Source organism: Dipodomys ordii, unplaced genomic scaffold, assembly GCF_000151885.1.
Source record: "Dipodomys ordii isolate 6190 unplaced genomic scaffold, Dord_2.0 Scaffold8, whole genome shotgun sequence".
In the NCBI taxonomy this organism is placed as follows: Eukaryota; Metazoa; Chordata; class Mammalia; order Rodentia; family Heteromyidae; genus Dipodomys; species Dipodomys ordii.
The window spans coordinates 19,630,087-19,647,941 of record NW_012267224.1 but is presented as its reverse complement, the minus strand read 5'-3'; the positions used below and the strand labels follow the sequence as shown (position 1 = coordinate 19,647,941).

At 39.0% G+C, this 17,855-nt stretch overlaps 1 protein-coding gene across 6 annotated transcripts in view; it reads left to right on the top strand.

The window, feature by feature from the left end:
* The window catches only part of Apbb2 (amyloid beta (A4) precursor protein-binding, family B, member 2), a 278,787-nt gene that overhangs the window by 94,340 nt on the left and 166,592 nt on the right, over window positions 1–17,855 (top strand). For all 6 annotated transcript variants that reach the window (XM_013009102.1, XM_013009101.1, XM_013009104.1 and 3 more), the window contains exon 3: window positions 13,851–13,965. The gene's annotated coding sequence lies outside the window, so the exon portion shown is untranslated. The remainder of the gene's footprint in view (window positions 1–13,850; window positions 13,966–17,855) is intronic.

Genomic DNA, 17,855 nt, shown 5'->3' with positions numbered 1-17,855 from the left:
AAAAAAAAAAAAAAATCAAACCAAACCAAACAGCAATGACAACAGATTGCCATGTGTTATGTGGACATTAACATGATGGTGGGAGAAGCAGAGTAGAGAAGTCCTTTCTGAAATTTATTGAAGTGTTGAGAATGCTTCTGCTGATACTTGAAAAACTGTAATGGATACTTCACTGTTGTTGCCTTTTTATGGGGAAAACAAACACTGTTTTCAAGAAAATTTATAACAAGCAATGCATGTATTTCTTTTTAACCTCTTTTCTTCTTTGGGGGGGGGTGGATGGCATTAGTATTGGAATTTGGACTCAGGGCCTCTTGTTTACTAGGCATTCTACCATTTGACCCATGCCATTAGCTCTGTTTTTTGCTGAGTATGTGTGTGCATGTATGCATGTATGCTTTTATGTGTGTGTGTGTACACAAATGATAGCATTTTACTCTGTAGCTATAATTAAAGGCATAAGTCATTGACACCTGGTTTGCTGGCTGATTTTTCTGCCTAGATGGCCTTGAATCATGATCCTTCTGCTCTCAGCCTCCACAGAGGAGCTAGGATTATAGACGTTGGCCACTGGCATCTGGTTTCAACCTCCTTCTGTATCTTACTTTTTTTCTTAATCACATATTTTTTTCAAAATCTCCCTTGTTTCAAGCATTTTATTTAGTTATTAGAGAAAGCTCTCTGAACTGAGTCTGTAATGGTAATGAACAAAGATGTACCTTCAAAAAATTATCTATGTGTGGTTTGCAGGAACTAGAGATCATGAATGAAACAAGCCAGGCTTGGAGAGACAGCTATCACCTTCTACTTATGTGGAATGTAGATGTAAAAACCCCAATATGACAATATGACATGAGTGTAAAAGGGGACTGTTTGGGGGTACAGAAGCAGTGAAGTGAGGTGACTATAATTGGTTTCTCTTTCTATATATATAGTGTAAACTATATAGCATACTATATAGTGTACTATGTATATTATATATACACTCAATGTAGTATATATATATATATATAGTATCTACACTATATATACGTATACATGATATACTATACACTATAGATAGTCTAGATAGGATATATAGTATAAGCACTATAGTATATATACTATATATATACTAGAGTATATATATTTTCATGTGTACAGGAAAATGTACACATATATGTGCACATATATATGTATATGTACACATGAAAATCGCATAATAAACCCCACTAAAAGCTCTGAAGTTCAGGGCAGCAGGGGTACAAGGGATAAGAAAGGATAATAGAGGGATGAATTTGATCAAAATACATTAGTGCATGTATGGCAATATCACAGTGAGGCCCTTGCATACAATTAATAAGCACTAGTAAAATTTCAGAAATTGAAAAATGAAAAAATTAGCTATGGATTGTTTTTTAAAAAATAAAAACTGAATTCATCTTGTTCTACTTAATATGTACTTATTTTAATGTTAATACTAAAAGAGATGGCATGCCACAGATTGTTTAGTAACTCAACATTTCCACTTAACAATAATGAGTATCCATGCTAATAAGCATTTACCTACAACATCATTTCAGGAGAAACAATGGGACACTTGCCATTTGTTTAACTTAAAAGGCTCTCCTGGCATTTGGAAAAGTGTATCATTATGTGAAAGATGAGAAAATTTGAGGTCAGAAAATGGAATAGGATTTGTCTCCTGTAATCTTTGTAATGTTTACTATAACCAAACATAGTCTGAGGAGGCTTGGTGGTTATGTATATGTTCAAAACTGTGTTGCTGGCTGCCAGGTATTGTATATAAAACTGTGTCATCTTTGGCCCCTTTGTTATAGTATAAAAATGAAGGTGACATACTCCCTCTGCCTATCAGTCTCAGTCAATTCTCTAAGGTAGATTCTACCTGTGTATTTCTCCCAAAGAAACTAAATATCTTAGATTAAGTGATGGATATAGAAAGAACATTTAGACACACAGACATTGGAATGTAATCTATAAAACAAATCAAAATCTACATTAATCACAGAAGTAAAAAGTCTTATATACATTTGATATTTGCCTAACCTTAAGTTTACTTATTAAGCCAGTGCTTGGTAAGCAACTTCTATGAGCCAGGTATTGTGTTGGGAGTACATTACTTAACATGAATGAACTATATCCTTATTTTTGAGGAACTTAATTAAAATTTCAAGTTCAGATTGAAATCTTAATTCTTAGATGCATCATGTATATGACAAGCAGTGAACATTTCTTAGCATGTACATATGATAGGCCATGGACTATTAAAATCCAGTGATATTTACCAATGTTTACACTATTTAATATTTTATCTCACATTATATTTTCTTAAATAGGGCTTGTATCTGCTACTGCTTGTTAAGTTAAATTAGCCAATGGAGAAAAATTAAATGAACATTAAATTAATAGATTTAGAGCCATAATTTTGAAATCTGTATACCTACAGTGAAGTCATAGTTTCTTCTAGAACCATATATCTTAGTTTACATGACCTGATTAAATAGATTGGGACAACAGGCTTGCATTCCTGGTTACTTGGGAATTTAGGAGAAGAAAGTCCTTACTCAGTTCGGAGCCACTTAGGCTCAGATACCCTTCTGATGAGGCCGTAGTTACTAGCCCATAGGGCAAAGTTTGCTCCTTCAATATCAGAGCCCTGTTTGTTTGTTTGTTTGTTTTTTGGGTCTGGTCGTGGGGCCTGAACTCTGGGCCTTGGCGCTGTCCCTCAGCTCTTCAGCTCAAGGCTAGCGCTCTACCACTTGAGCCACAGCGCCACTTCCAGCTTTTTTTTTCTTTTTGCTTATGTGGTGCGGAGGAATCAAACCCAGGGCTTCAGGCATGCAAGGCAAGTGCTCTACCACTGAGCCACCTTCCCAGCCCCAGAGCCCTGTTTGTTTATGCCAGGATAGCTCTTTGCTGTTTTTAAATCAGAGTTCATACTCTTATAAAACCATATCTCAGAAGACAGTGAATTCAGATGTTTTGGAAATAGAATGCACAGAGCTTCTTACTACCCTGGCCATCTCCTGGCCTGAAGAAGAGAACAGCAGCAGTGGAGCATTGCTACCTGGCAGATGCTGGGCCTCTGATGGTTTATTTTCTTCCATAGAGAGTTGTATAGTTCCCTATTATATTCTTGTCTTGGGAGGTTTTCTGTCTGAGATTGGTAGACGGCCAGATTGCACAGACCAGATTTTATTCTTGGAGTCGTGGTAACTTAGTTGTACCCTTTAAAATAAAGGCGAACTCTACCTGTGTGTTCTTGACCATGGAAAGAAGGAATTGTCAATAAATTCTGAATTTCAAAACCATTTCCAGATTGCCTTACTCCTCTATGTGATTCAGTCTGCTGTGAGCTGATAACCCTTTAATCCTTTGATACTTCGATAAGGAAAATAAGATTGGATCATATACCTTCCCGTTTCTTCCGAACTGTGTTTTCCTGTATTTATTTAAAGGCAATTGTTAAACTCTCCTTTGATGTTTAATAGCATACAGATTCCAGTTGTATACTACAGTTCTTGATATATACCTGTTGAATGAAGATCAGCTTTGATAAATTAGATTTTGATAGTTACATTTGGATCTACAGTCTCAGAAAAGAAGGCTGGGGCTGGGAAGGTGGCTCAGTGGTAGAGTGCTTGTCTAGAATGCATGAGGCCCTGGGTTCGATTCCTCAGCACCACATAAGCAGAAAAAGCTGGAAGTGGTGCTATGGCTCAACTGGTAGAGTGCTAGCCTTGGCTGAAGAGCTGAGGGACAGCACCCAGGTCCAGAGTTCAGGCCCCATGACCGACCAAAAAAAAAGAAAAAAGGGCATTTTATTTCATTCAGTAAACATTTAGTAGGGTTCTGTGATAGTGTTATAGCTCCAGTAGTAGAATACTTGCTAACCAATTTCAAACCCTTGTAACCCCTCCAAAAAAGGAAGAGAAATCACATAAAGAAAGTGTTTGAGCTGATTTTCAGTAGCTCACACCTATAATCATAGCTACTTAGGAGGCTGGAATTGAGATTTTGTGTGGAGGCCAGTCTGAGCAAAGAAGTTCATGAGACCATTTCTTAACCAATAGCTGGGCACAGTGGTGTGTACCTATCATCCCAGCCAGAATGGATAATGAATAATAGGATCATGGTCCAGGTATGTGCTTGGGTAGAAAGCAACACTCTATCTAAAAAATAATCAATGCAAAAAAGGGCTGGAGCTATGTATGACTCAATGACAGAATCTCTTCCTGGTGCACTAGCTAGTGTACCACACACAAAAGGTGTTTGATATAGCATATAATCCAATTGCTATTCCTACAGTAAATGTTTGACATTCTACTGGTATTATGGTTGAAGTGGAACTTTTCAAGACAAAATAAAATTCCACTGTAAACCTTGGGAGAATATCTTAAACCCTTGTAGAAGGGAAAGTTTATTTTGTTGTGAAAACAAAAATCAAATTTCTATATAATAAGTATCAAATCAGGCTTTGTTACAATGAATGCTTTGGAAATAGCATGTATGGTTCCACCACAGAGACATTAGTTAGCCTTGAATTTACCTTTTTCATACTTGTGTTTGAAAAAAAAATCCTGATTTTGTTTTTCATTTTGAAAAAAGTACTCTCAAAGCAGATTTGTGCTGCTTTAGAATGTGTACAAGTGTATCATATGCAATATGATATGGCATAGCTACCTATACATTGTGCTCATCAAGTAAAACAAAGGAGAAGGATGTCTGAGATTGACTGATAAATTTATCTCAGATTTCAAAAACACAGTATGAACACAAACATGGATTGCAACTCTTGTTATAGTGGCCATTAGATATTTTAAGAGAACTGAGTGCGCACAAGAACAGGGAGTAAAGAATGTCTGGCAGTTGATGGAGTTTGAAGTAGAATTTATATCACTTTCGAAAATAAAAGGTCCTTTTTCCCCCATGTTGATTTGTTGCTGACTCCTGTGACTGAGGGGTTGAGCTCTTGGCAAGTCTTTGTGAAATCACATCACAGAAGGGCAGTTGTATACATGCATCAAGTTTTGCACTTATTTTGTAAGCCTTTGTTAGGTTTGTGTAGAGTCCTGTTTTGTACAACTAAAGATAGCTGTTCTTCATCCTGTAAGACTTCCTTAGTTTCTAGGAACAAAGAGGCACCACAGTGAGACACTTTCTTTTCGCTGCATTCTCATTTCTATTAATGTTATTACTGCATTTGACTGTCTGATGGAGCCCTTTTGGTTGCACCATCAGTTTCTTCTATGCTGTCTTCTAGCTTTGTCTGCGAAATTTGTGTGGTTAGCCTGAGACATATGCAGATAAATGGCCTCGGTTCAGCATCCTCAGACTTGGAACTAAATTTGCTGCAGTGCACTGAACTGATGGAAGCAGCTTTCCAGCAATATTGATGCTTCTATAGTCAAATATAAATCTTTGAGTGCCTTGGTTTGCATTTTCATTGTCATGTGTCGTTCTTGACCACTGGTTTTCAAACTGCCTCATCTCCCAGAAAGCTGTGTTTAAGTGGAAAGACAAAGAAAATTGTTCCATTCGCTTCCAATAGTAGCAATTGTGAGTGCAAGTCTCTGGCCAGACATAAACAGTGACAGCTCCCAATTCACAAACTGATTACATTCACAATGCTCATTGTACAGTTAGTCAGTGGGTTAGAACTCTGAATGTGTTGGCTAATGGAGGAAAAGAATGCAAAGAATAAACGAGCCTGCCAAAACTTGGTTAACTCACAATATTCCAGATGCAGTTTGGTTTCTTAAAGCATCGCGTTTTTGCCTGTGTTCTTCTGGGGAAAAGTGACCTTGGTTTGCTTTGGGGTCTTAAGGACAATAAATATTTCATTCTTCATTTCTGAAGACAGCTACCTATTTCTACCTGCATATCCTTGGGCAGTTTATCAGTCAGTGTTTTCAGAAAAAAGCAACAGAGACTGGTGGAGGGACTGAAGCAGAAAGGAAATTTATTGAGACCATATCAGCTATGCCATAGAATTGCCCAGACATTAAGAAAAGGGGGAAAGAGACTACACAGGCAGATTCATAGCCCACATTGCATGATAGGATTAGTTCTATGTGGCTGGCCCCACCATTGAGCACAGGAAAGACCCAGAATGAATACTGACTTACCCACTGGGACCAGATACTTAGTCTGAGACTAAGTCACATCACCCTTGCAGCAAAAGGTTGTTGCCATTACCCTCACCTGTGATGATTTCCTCCTGTTGCTGTCTCTTTATGACTATAGCTCAGGATTCAGAGCTATAGTCATAAAAAGACAAGGCTGGAAAGATGACTGTCCTGCTGTTTGCTCATTGTTGAACAATGTACATTTCATTGAAACACATGATGAGGAATTCCCCAAGTATAGGAAGGGGGTTCAGATGCTGTTCATTCTCCATCCTCTTCTCCTCCTTAGCCCTTGTACAGATGAAACTCACTGTGAGAAGCTACTATAGGGATTCGGGTAGAAACCCAGTGAGGCCACTGTGGAAGACATGTATCTGTCTGAAACTCTGTGGCAAGGATGGCCAGTTCTTATGTTTCTTTTACCATATGCTAGTTAAAGCTAGGAGTGTGTGATGATGTGGGTATATGGGTATATTTGAACTCTGACAGGAAGTTCCTTCACGTAATAAAAATGCATTAAATGGAATTTTCAATGTATATACTACACTATTAAGAAAAGTAGGGAAGGGGTAGGTTCAGAGTGGTGGCTGATAATGTTGAAAGGGGTGACACTGATCAAGATACATTTTATTCCTAAACTGCTTTTGGTAAGTGACAGCTCCTTTGGACAACTAAGATAATTTTAAAAAAATTGAATTTTAACAGTTTAGTTAACCTGGAGGAGCAAATCAAGATAAGAAGATAAACAGAAGAGAGAAAAATATTTCCTTCTTTCATGCGATTGTTTCTAACACATTTATAAGATTATTTCTTTGTTGCTTTGTATGTCCCTCCCCCACGGTATAACCCCTGTTTTCACTGTGTTTGATGTTGTTATAATTTGTGGAGGGGAAGGGAAAAAAACAAAGCATTTAAATAGGGATACAGGTGGACCCATTGCAACAATGAGATGTTCAAGTTGTTATGTCGAAAACGAACTTTACAACTTTGGTGGGGGGGAGGAGGATTGGATGGGGAGGGCGAGGGAGGATGGGATAGGAAGGGGAAACAAAGGAGGAGGTTACAATGCTTGATAAGAAATGTACTCATTATCTTGCCCATGTAATTGTAACCCCTCTGTACAGTATTTTCACAATAAAAAATTTCATAAAAACAATCTGTTTCCTTGTTTATAATAGGAAACAAAATTTTACATGATCAATTTCCCTCATATAGTTAGGTGGTTTATATGTTTCATTGATCAATTTCCACTCTTCTAAAAAAGTGTTTTCAATTAGTAACACATGCATCTAGTTGGCAAATTCTGGCCCCACTCATTTGAGTTGCTATCATTTTCTATTCATCAGAAGCAGCTAGTATGAATTCATTCTGTTCTTCTTTTGGTAATTGTGTCCAACAGCAAGTAAATACGTTTGGCACTCCTTTTTTTTCCTTTACAATTTTAGATACTCAGAGCCTCTCTTGCAAAATGCAGAAGGCTTCATTAAGTGTCAATGGCTTCCCTATGGACTTACAAGTACAGGATCAGGACCAATATTACTGTTGATCGAATTCTTTCCTTAAACTTTTATTACAATTCTGATTTTAAGAATAACAATAATTTCTTTTTTAAAATAATGTTCAGTGTGTTATTAAGGCTATCAAAGATTACTGCAAAGTTACTTTTGGCCTTGTCCAACCATTGTGAAGCAAAAGGGTGACCAATCCAAATTTCATAGAATTTAAATAAATATGTGGATATCTGGTTGACTCTCAATCTAGAATTTAGGAAAAATTTGAACTTTTAAAAAATATCTAGCTTCCCACAATAGAATGAATGTTTTTCTGTTTGGGCAGCTCTTGAAGGTTATTGATAAATCAAGATTCAGAATCTGTAGATGTTCTGAGAGGAAACATTTCTGGATGAAAGTTCCTGTTGTCATCAGGATGGGTGCAGTGGTCCAGGCATGTGTTTGCTAAAGCTTATTAGAAGTGCTACTGCTCTAAGCAACAGACAGGAAGGACTTCTGTCCTTAAAACCCAAAATAGATGCTCTTTCTCATTATCAAAGCGCAGATGATCATCTTTTAATGAGATGGGCACATCCCTTGTGGTTTTCGCAGATTTAATGCTCTGATTATTTAAAATGCAGAGCTGAAGGAAAAACAGCTCTGGTAAGGTAGAGATGGAAATTTTACTGGAACCTGAAATCATAACAACTTTATTTCTTTGGTTTCTTTCTGTCATCTTTCAACAAATTTCTGTTACTTTTCACTTATCTTTGTTGCTTCAGTATATTTAAAGCTTCTTCACTGTATTTTTATATTTAAGAGATCATTACTTAACGGAGCAAAATAATTATCTGCAGGGAAAGTTGGATGTGAGAATGTACATGTAAACACTTCAAAATACCGTGTAGTATGCTCCCTGCTGCGTTGCTGATTTTGGAAAGTTCTACCTTGGTGCGCAAAGTCTTGTGTTCTCCAGAAGGTTTTTAGAACAGCTGTCTTGCCACTAGCCTTTAGAAGGCAGGTTGAGCCACTGGGCAATATGTGTAATCAGCAATATGTGTAAAACCAGTCTTCACGTTGGAGCTTTATGATCCTGGCTCTAGATCTGGATTGTAAGTTAATTTACCTATGGGTCTCAAAATATGTTCGGTACTGGAGTACTCTTGATTCTAGTGCTCCCTATCACTTTGGGAGGGACCCTCCACTAGCCCTCGTTGTTATAGTAGAAATTCGACTCCTGCCTACTATTGCTGGGCCAGCTACTTTTCCTTGGAGTTCATATTCTCATATTCCAATAGAGCAAACAATTGATAGTCTCAATGATGATCCTGTGTCATCAAATGAAGATATATCTCTTAGAAAAATGAATTAATTGCCTTTGGTTAAATCGACTGATTTAACATTGAGGACTAATTTACTTTCAACTATTATGAAAATTTTGATCTTTCTCAGTGTCTTATTCCTTGAGATTTAAAAGTTTTTACTGTATTGTAACAGCAGAATGGTCTAAATGTTAAAATTTAATGACATAAAATGATGGAAAAGCATAAGCAACCTCCTTTCTAGCTTATACCACATTTTATGTTAAAAAAATTATTGTATAAAGCAAAGCTAGTTTTACAAATTTGGTTTACAAATTCATCTTTTAGATTAGTAGCACCAAATACTTAAGCAGAGATATTACAATGTCTTAAAAATAGTCGGCATAGTGGAACTGTTGAAACAAAATGTTTATTTTGGAGAGAATTCCCGGCATTTTTGCCCCACATCAGCATAATAAGCATTTGTAGGAGAGGAGGGAGCATTAATGTATTTGTTGAGGATTAATGACCTGGTAGAGCATTTGTGGTGGTGAATATATTATGGATAGCACCATAAATATAGTAATTAAAAAGCTGCACACTAAACACTTTGTGGACTGGTAAATATATTCCCTTTCTCCCCGTCATGGCTTGCATTCAAGAGAATAGTGATTTGTTTATCTTGGTCTCTTTGCATGCTGAAGAGTAGACAAAAGAATGGCAGTCTGGTAGCTCAGTAGAACACTTACAAATGCAAGACTTTGGATTTTTATCCACAGCCTTGTAATCAATCAGTCCTCAATGTATATTGCTCTTGACATACTGCTGATCAAATGGGCAGAATTTTTGCAGGTCCTGGGGCTTGAACTCTGGGTCTTGGTGCTGTCCCTGAGCTTATTTTGCTCAAGACTAGCACTCTACCACTTGAGCTACAGCACCACTTCTGGCTTTTTTCTGAGTAATTTATTGGAGATAAGAGCCTTAACAAACTTTTCTGTCTGGGCTGGCTTCAAACCATGATTCTTTGATCTCAGCTTCTTGAATAGTTATGGTTACAGATGTGAGCCACCAATGCCCAGCCCTCAAGTTAACTTTGTAACAGTTTAGAAAATATGTCACTCAGTGCATAATAATAAACTATCCCTTACTCTGGGAAACTAAAATTATTTCCAGACACATACTACAGCATGCTACTGTGTGATACTTAAAATGTTTTCAGTGTGATCTGTGATACTTAGAGCTTAAGTGTTAAAATAAGTGAAAGAATGAGTGATAGAAATACATACCTATAAAAAAAAAAGAAATACATACCTATTTGGAGGAAAACAAAGTCTGTTCTCGGGAGGGGGGATTGTGAGGGTCGGGGGGATGAATTTCCAAGGAAGCAAGGCCTGATTATCTTATGACTGCTTTCCTGGTTGTTCCTGAGGGTTATAGCTAAGCAGGTTGCTGTGCGAATGAGGGTCTGGGAGGTGAGGCACCATGCTGCTGGAATAATGATGTGTCCTGTCTTTCACAGAGAAGGATAACAAAAATGTAAAGGTTTCAATTTTATTTCTTTGTTTGCTCAAAATGTTCGTGCCAACCTATTTCCCCATTTAAGGATCATTTTTTGTAATTTCATAATATCTGAAATCTACTTAACACTGCATTCTTTCTGAATTCATAAAGATTTTTCTTCTGTGTACAATATGCAGTTGAATGTGTTTTTACAGCTTTGCCTTGAATCAATTAGAGTAAGAAAGGAAGACATCGGAAGACTATTTCTGTTCTCACCATTTAATTGGCCTCCTTAGCTTTTAGTTGGAGGAACTTCTCACTTCAGTACTGATTTATTGATTTAGTCCACATTTATCGACTGCTTACTAAATCCTGTGTTTCAGGGATACAAAGATGAATGGCCCAGTTGGGTTTCACTTGTCTGTGGTACAGTCTTTATTGTGGCTGACTTCAATGGAGATAACATGGTTCTAAAATGCTATCATGTTCCAAAGATGGCCTGGATCTCATTCCTGTATAGCCGAGACAAACTATGAGGGCAGCTACAAGGCTTTGGAGATCACAAAGGCTACTGGAAAAATGTGAAAGCTGCTTTTTTGAGGTCTTTTTCATTGCCTTAGGTTTCAATAAACTTTTCTCCTTTTGTCATGATAGCTAACTCACTCCACTCCATTTCTAGATTTGTCAAACGCTGAGGTAAAAAATAAGCAGGGGCTGGAAGTGGGTAAATACAGCTGTTGCCTTAAGAGTATCGTGACAGGACAGGAAGTCTGAGGCAGGTGCCACTGTCAGCTCCATCCTCCCTTACTTTCTGCTTAATACCCGTGTCTCCTTTCTTGTTGATTAGGTCAGTCATACTGGCTGGGTTCTTTGAATCTGAGTGGCCCAGGAAGTCTCTAGGATGGCAAGCAATGATTTTGGTTCATGAAATTATATGTTAACCTTGGGGAAGGTTGGCACTCAAAACCTAAGAGCATTCTAATTCAAAACCTAAGAGCATTCTAATTCTTCTGCTCATACAGTGTATTGATGCCGGTACTAGGGCGTGAACTTGGCATTAAGCTCTTGTGCAGATGTTTAGCTAATGACTGGAACTGCACCACTTTAGCCATGCCTCCAGTTCCTGCTTTTTCCTGGGTAATTGGAGATAAGAGTCTGGAGGTTTTGTCTGCCTCTACTGGCTTTGAACTGAGATTCTCAGATCTCAGCCTCCTCAGTAGTTTGGTTTATAGGCGTGAGTCACTGGTACCTGGCTTATACACTATGTTTTTTCTTTTTCTTTCTTTTTCTTTTTGTCAGTATTGGGGCTTGCACTCTGGGCCTGAATGCTGTCCCTCAGCTCTTCAGCTCAAGGCGAGTGCTCTACCACTTGAGCCACAGCACCATTTTCGGTTTTCTGGTAGTTTATTGGAGATAAGAATTTCATGGACTTTCCTGCCCAGGCTGGCTTTGAACCTCGATCCTCAGATCTCAGCCTCCTGAGTAGCTAGGATTACAGGCATGAGCCACTGGCGCCCAGCTTACACTATTTTTAATACTCTCAGATTCTACTGTGGGTGGGTTTATCCCACAAATATCCTTTTCTGTTTTGACACACACTGGCTTGTTTGCTTGCTTACCTTAAAACAAGGTTGAACTACTTTTATTTTTAGACAACATACTAGAGACTAAGAATTTCAAGATCTGTATCTTCAAACTATTTACTTGTCACCATTCTCAGCAAAGAGGCTTGCCAACCATTTTCAAGTATGTGATGTCATTTGGTCTGTTGCCTTCAGCATCCCAATGCTGTTTACTGTGAACTTACTATTACCAGATTTGTCTTTACACTCCATTAGCAGAGGGTTGTGTATTTACTTCTCTAAGGCCCACTCTTTCGTCTGTCCTCCTGCCATTTTTCTCATCTCTTCCCTACTCTTGACCCAAAGTTAGCCTTACACTGCAGGCTTTTCCCTAGACAGAGGCCTGGAATGCTGAGTGTACTTTCTTACCTCTGCCTTTTCTGCTGTCTTATCCCCACCTGGCTTACCCAGTCTAACCCATCTTTAGGAAGTACCAGGCAACTCTAGGAAACCTTCTCTGACCTCTCCATTTCCAAACTAGCTGCCCTGCTGGACAGACACACACCTCTCATCATCATACTCATCTTGCTGCCCTGTTAAAAAGCTCATTTGTGGCCCTCAGCCCACAACATCATCTTCCTAAGAGCGTGGGATACTGTGATATTCATCTTTGTAGTTCAGGTGCTTAGATCAGCATTTGACACTTAGTATGTATTCAGCATATGGTTTTTAAATGAAGATTTAATGACAGCCAATGAGCAAAAGTGATTTATACAAGCTGGATGCCAGTGGCTCACGCATGTAATCCTAGCTACTCAGGAGGCTGAAATCTAAGGATCATGGTTCAAAGCCAGCCAGCCCCAGCAGGAAAGTCGTGAATCTCTCTCTCTCTTTTTTTTTTTAATTGGGTCCGGTCATGGGACCTGACCTCTGGGCCTGGGCACTGAGACCTTCAGCTCAAGGCTAGCGCTCTACCCTTTGAGCCACAGTGCCACTTCCGGCTTTTTTTCTTTTTGATTATGTGGTGCTGAGGAATCGAACCCAGGGCCTCAGGCATGCAAGGCAAGCGCTCTACTACTGAGCCACCTTCCCAGCCCAGTCGTGAATCTCTTATCTCCAATAAACCACTACACAACCGGAAGTGGCGCTGTGGCTCAAGCAGTAGAGCACTCGCCTTGAGCTGAAGAGCACCCAAGGGACAGCACTAAGGCTCAGAGTTCAAGCCCTACAACCAACCAAAAAAAAAAAAAAGGTTTATATATACGTATTACCTTTAGAAGGGAGCATGAAGATGATTTCTGCCGTACAGATGATGTTCCTTTGAATTGGTGTGCTTAGTTTAGGGAAATTTCTTGACTGTCCACTTATGTATACTTTCAATACTTATGCCACATTTCAGTGCAAAGGCTTTTCTAAATCCCTTTTATGTGTTGCCTTTCTATTATCAAAAAAGTTTATTCCCTTCAAGCATTTGCAATGTGTATAGGGTATAGTTAAGTGTCACAACAAAGACCTGTGCTGTCTCTGATACTGAGGAAGAATGAGATGAAGAAGCATCAGCCCAGCATGAGTGAGACCTCCCAGACTAAGAGGGCTAGGGAGGGCCAGCATTCACCAAGGGGCTTGCAGGAACTTGAGCTTCTGTCACATAAACGCCAGTGGCTGCCTGCTGACCACCAGCAAGTTCTGTGCTTGCCTGAGGGACAGCGAGACTTCAACTTCATCTCACATGTGACCATGAATAATTCACGAGCATGGTTATCTAGAAATTTATGGTCATCATTAGCATTTTAATGAAAAAAGAAGTAATCAAGATTGCAAGTCTGTGATTTGTTTCTACCATTTTTTTGTCTCCTCCCCCCACAGCTAACCATCTCACTGCTTCCTGAGTACTTGGGAATTACAGAGGCCCATGCTGATGTGCTGACTCTCGCTATGGGCAGACGTTACCCGGAGGCTCACTGTCATCCAGGCAGCTCATGTATGTATGAGAGTGTGTGCTCATTTGTGTCCCGCCCCTCCTCTCCCCTCCCTTTACCTCTCCTTGTAGAATATCTCTGGGTACCAAACTAGTGAAGGTTTATAAGATTTAAATGAGAATATTTAGAAATGCAGGAGAATAGTTTACTCTAGGGTAACTTTTTAATATTGAATACTGAGACATTTTATCTGAATTAGAATTTTATCATCAAGAGGTTCCATAAAAACCAGAAGATAAACCATCTCTCTCCTTCGTTTTCATCACAACACATACACACACACACACACACACACATTTGAAATTATAGTAGTATGATGATTTTAAAAATTCCTCAGTGATTACTTTGATTCATTTGCTATCAAGAACTTCATGGACATAGCTGAGCACTGGTAGCTCACACCTGTAATCCTAGCTACTCAGGAGGCTGAGATCTGAGGACCATGGTTCAAAGCCAGCTCCAGCAGAAAAGTCCAATTAACTTATTTCCAATTAACTACCAAAAAGCTGGAAATGGAGCCATGGCTTAAAGTGGTAGAGTGCTAGCCTTGAACACAAAAGCTTAGGCCCTGAGTTCAAGTCCCAGCACCAAAGAAACCCCACAAAGCCCAAAATAACTATGGACCCAAAACAGAAGTACCTGTGCTAGTTTGTTACTTGTGCATCGGGCAGGGCAGTTCTGGTCTTTATTTCTTAGTTCTCTGCAAAGTAGGAAACTCTTTTCTTCTATTATGATTTTCAGTATCATGTGGCACTCAATTTCTTCTTTGGAAACTGCTACAAATAAATGCTCCTATTTGTTTTACTTCTGATAACTTAGGAAGAGTGATTACTTCTCATTTAATGATCTGCCTTTATATAAAGGACAGTTTGTCTCAAGCTTACTTTTATGCTCCCTTTAAGCTTTCAAATTTGGGTCAATTATGCAGGTACTCATTTACTCTTTCTCCTTCTCTTTGGACCCACTGGAATTCTGGCTTCCATTTGGGATGAGTTTGAGGTTATTCCCCACCCATCCCATGGTGATTTTACTCCCATATTCATTCTTTAGTTATACTTATTTATGTTTACACTTCATTCTTCTGTCCTTGTACAGCTCAAGAATTATCCTCAAGCCTCCCCAGTACAATTACTTGTGAAGTTAACCAAGTAATTAATAGCAGTAATTTCAGTATCAGTGGCAATGGATTGCTGACCCAGAATAGAGATTCCCACCAATTTCTTCCAGCAGAAAGCCAGCAGCATCTGTGATAAGTGGCTTTTCTGAATGTACTTTATGAGAACATTACTGTTTTACTCTGAGATGATCAGTTTTCACTGTGAGCATCATCAGAAGAATATGTGCTGCTCTTAACTGTCTGCTATAGGAAAGAACTTGACAACTATGGCCATTATACCAAACCCTGCCCAGGCCTGTTTTGTGGAGGCTGAAGGTGAATTTTGTGGGGTTTCCACCTGTGATTTCTTCTAATGCCATTGATCTTTAGTCTACCACCTTAACACCATCATTTTGTGTCGCTTATTTTTTATTCTTTCTTCCCTTCCTTTGTAACTGTTATCCTGATTACCCAAGAAGACTTGGTTCTCCAAAGCCGACATTCTGTGGAGGCTGCTCTTAGCTGTAGAGAAGAATAACTTCAGTGGCTCTGACTGCTCTTATGTAAGGCAAGGGAACTGACTCCAGGCCTGTTCCCTGTAGGGTCATTTTGTTCCTTGGAGGAGAAATAGTAGAGAAAACACAAATCTCCAGGGTTTATAATTTTATCATCAAGTGTGGTCAGCACCATTACCATTAGTCAAGGTTGGCAGGGCACCCTGCTGTACTCTGGTTGTTATTGAGACTCATGTGTCAAACGGGAGTTTTAATTTTCTGCTTTGGGGTCATTGTTCTGCCTTTCAGTGCTCTCTTCTTACAGGTCATGATGCTGTTCTTTGATGGAATGTAGAATGGCATCCATTGAGTACTGGAATAAGAAGTAAACAGCCAGAACTGACCTTTCCAGACTTTACTTAGTAAAGTTATTTATGCTTAGTGTTATACTAAAGTTTTGGACGTATTCAGGAACTTCATTCTTCATTTGTCTTCATTTCCCTCATCTTCTTGTGAGTGAAGACAGTATTTTATCTATAGAAGTCATCTTGGGCCTAGGGGTGGGGCTGGATAGTCACTATACACAGGAGCCTCTGTGAAGGATTTTCAGAGCATTTGTAGAGCCTGTACTGTCTCAGGACAAGGGCAGTCAGCAGAGGTCACCAAGGTGCTGCATCATTGGCTTCCTGCCTCCCTTTCTGCCCTTCCTTCCCTCTCATTTCACACTTACAAAATTGCCATTTTAAATGTTGAAACAGGATCCAGGCATGGTGATGTATACCTACAATGCTAGAACTTGGGAGGCTTAGACAGGAAGATCATAAGTTTGAGACTTGTCTGGGCTTTATCAGGAGGCTTTGTCAGGGTCTGTAGTAGCCTGATGAATGTGTTGTTCCAGAGGGAAGCTGGCTCCTTTGATGGAAAGAAAAGCTTTGTAATTGGTTAAGAATAACTAGTCAAGTCATTAAATTGACTTGTATCTTCCATGCATTAATCTCTGTATGAAAGCATTGGGCAGCCCACTTTACTAAGGAATAAGCTTGAGACAAACCAGTATTCTCTAACATGGGGGTATGTCTGCAATTGTCCAAGATTTAAGGAAGAATTTGGATTTTGTGTTAAAGTCGGGAGCTGAGAACCTTGCTTGATTACAAACAAGTAGGTCTTGCCACCCAGTATAGCTAGAAATAGGACATGAGTCCCAGGCTGGGGCTGTTCCTGCAGAACTCCCCATGCACAAAACTGGATCATTCAGATACAGTGGTCACTGTCCAGGGCTCCTTGGAGATGCTTCAGGTTTAGTCATAAGATTCTACTAGTGAAGAGTGGATGTGAGAGTTGAAAAAGGTTAACATCAAGGTTTTATAATTTAACACAGAAAATGCACTTATTTTAGAATATCCATAAAAATCATAAAGAAATCATCAGTTTGGGTTTGCATAGATCCTTATAGTATATGTACCTGCATCTGTACTGTACACCGGGTTTCATAACCTGCTTTTGGTTATCTCATCATCAATCTTTCTGATGATACTAAATCTACTCTCATTATGTGATCTTATGCTTGATTATCTTGCACATTGTACCAATAATTAACCACCACCCATAGCTTAACATTGGGGGGATTTCCAGTTTTTTATTGTTCTTCTAGAGATTAATCCCTGCCCAGAACTCTTTTTTTCCTTAAAAGAAAATGCCTTGACGTAAAATTGCTAAGCTCCGGGATTGCTTGCACACTTTAAAGACATTGCTCAACATGCACAGATGCCCTTGGCAGAGGTTTCTTCTCTTGTAGTTCCAGCTCCCTGTGTGAGACATGCCCATCGCTCCCATTCCACAAACAGAAGAAGAGGAAAACACTTTCCAATATGATAGGCCAAACATGCTGTCTCCACTATTTGCATAATTTTCATTTCTTTACTTTTTCCTAAAATTATGGCTTCACATCTTAGCTCCTTAAAACCTAGCTTCATCCAGGTTAACTGCGTGTTACCAAATGAGGAAAACCTGCCTCAGTGTTGACTTATGTTCATAGTATGACCCCTACGTATTATATGTGCTGGATAGTGGTTTCAGGCTTAATAAATAAACATTGAATGAATGAATGAATGAATATATGCTGAGTTATTTAACAGCATTGAAAGGGGGAAATCCCTTGCACATTCCAAGTTTTTACATATCCTTTCCAGCACACATGGTTCTGTCTTTGTTTTATGTTCAAGGTAAGTTGTTGTAAATAAAACAGCTTGGGTGGTTTATACACACCTGACTTCATCTCCCACAACCTGATCACCTGTGTCTC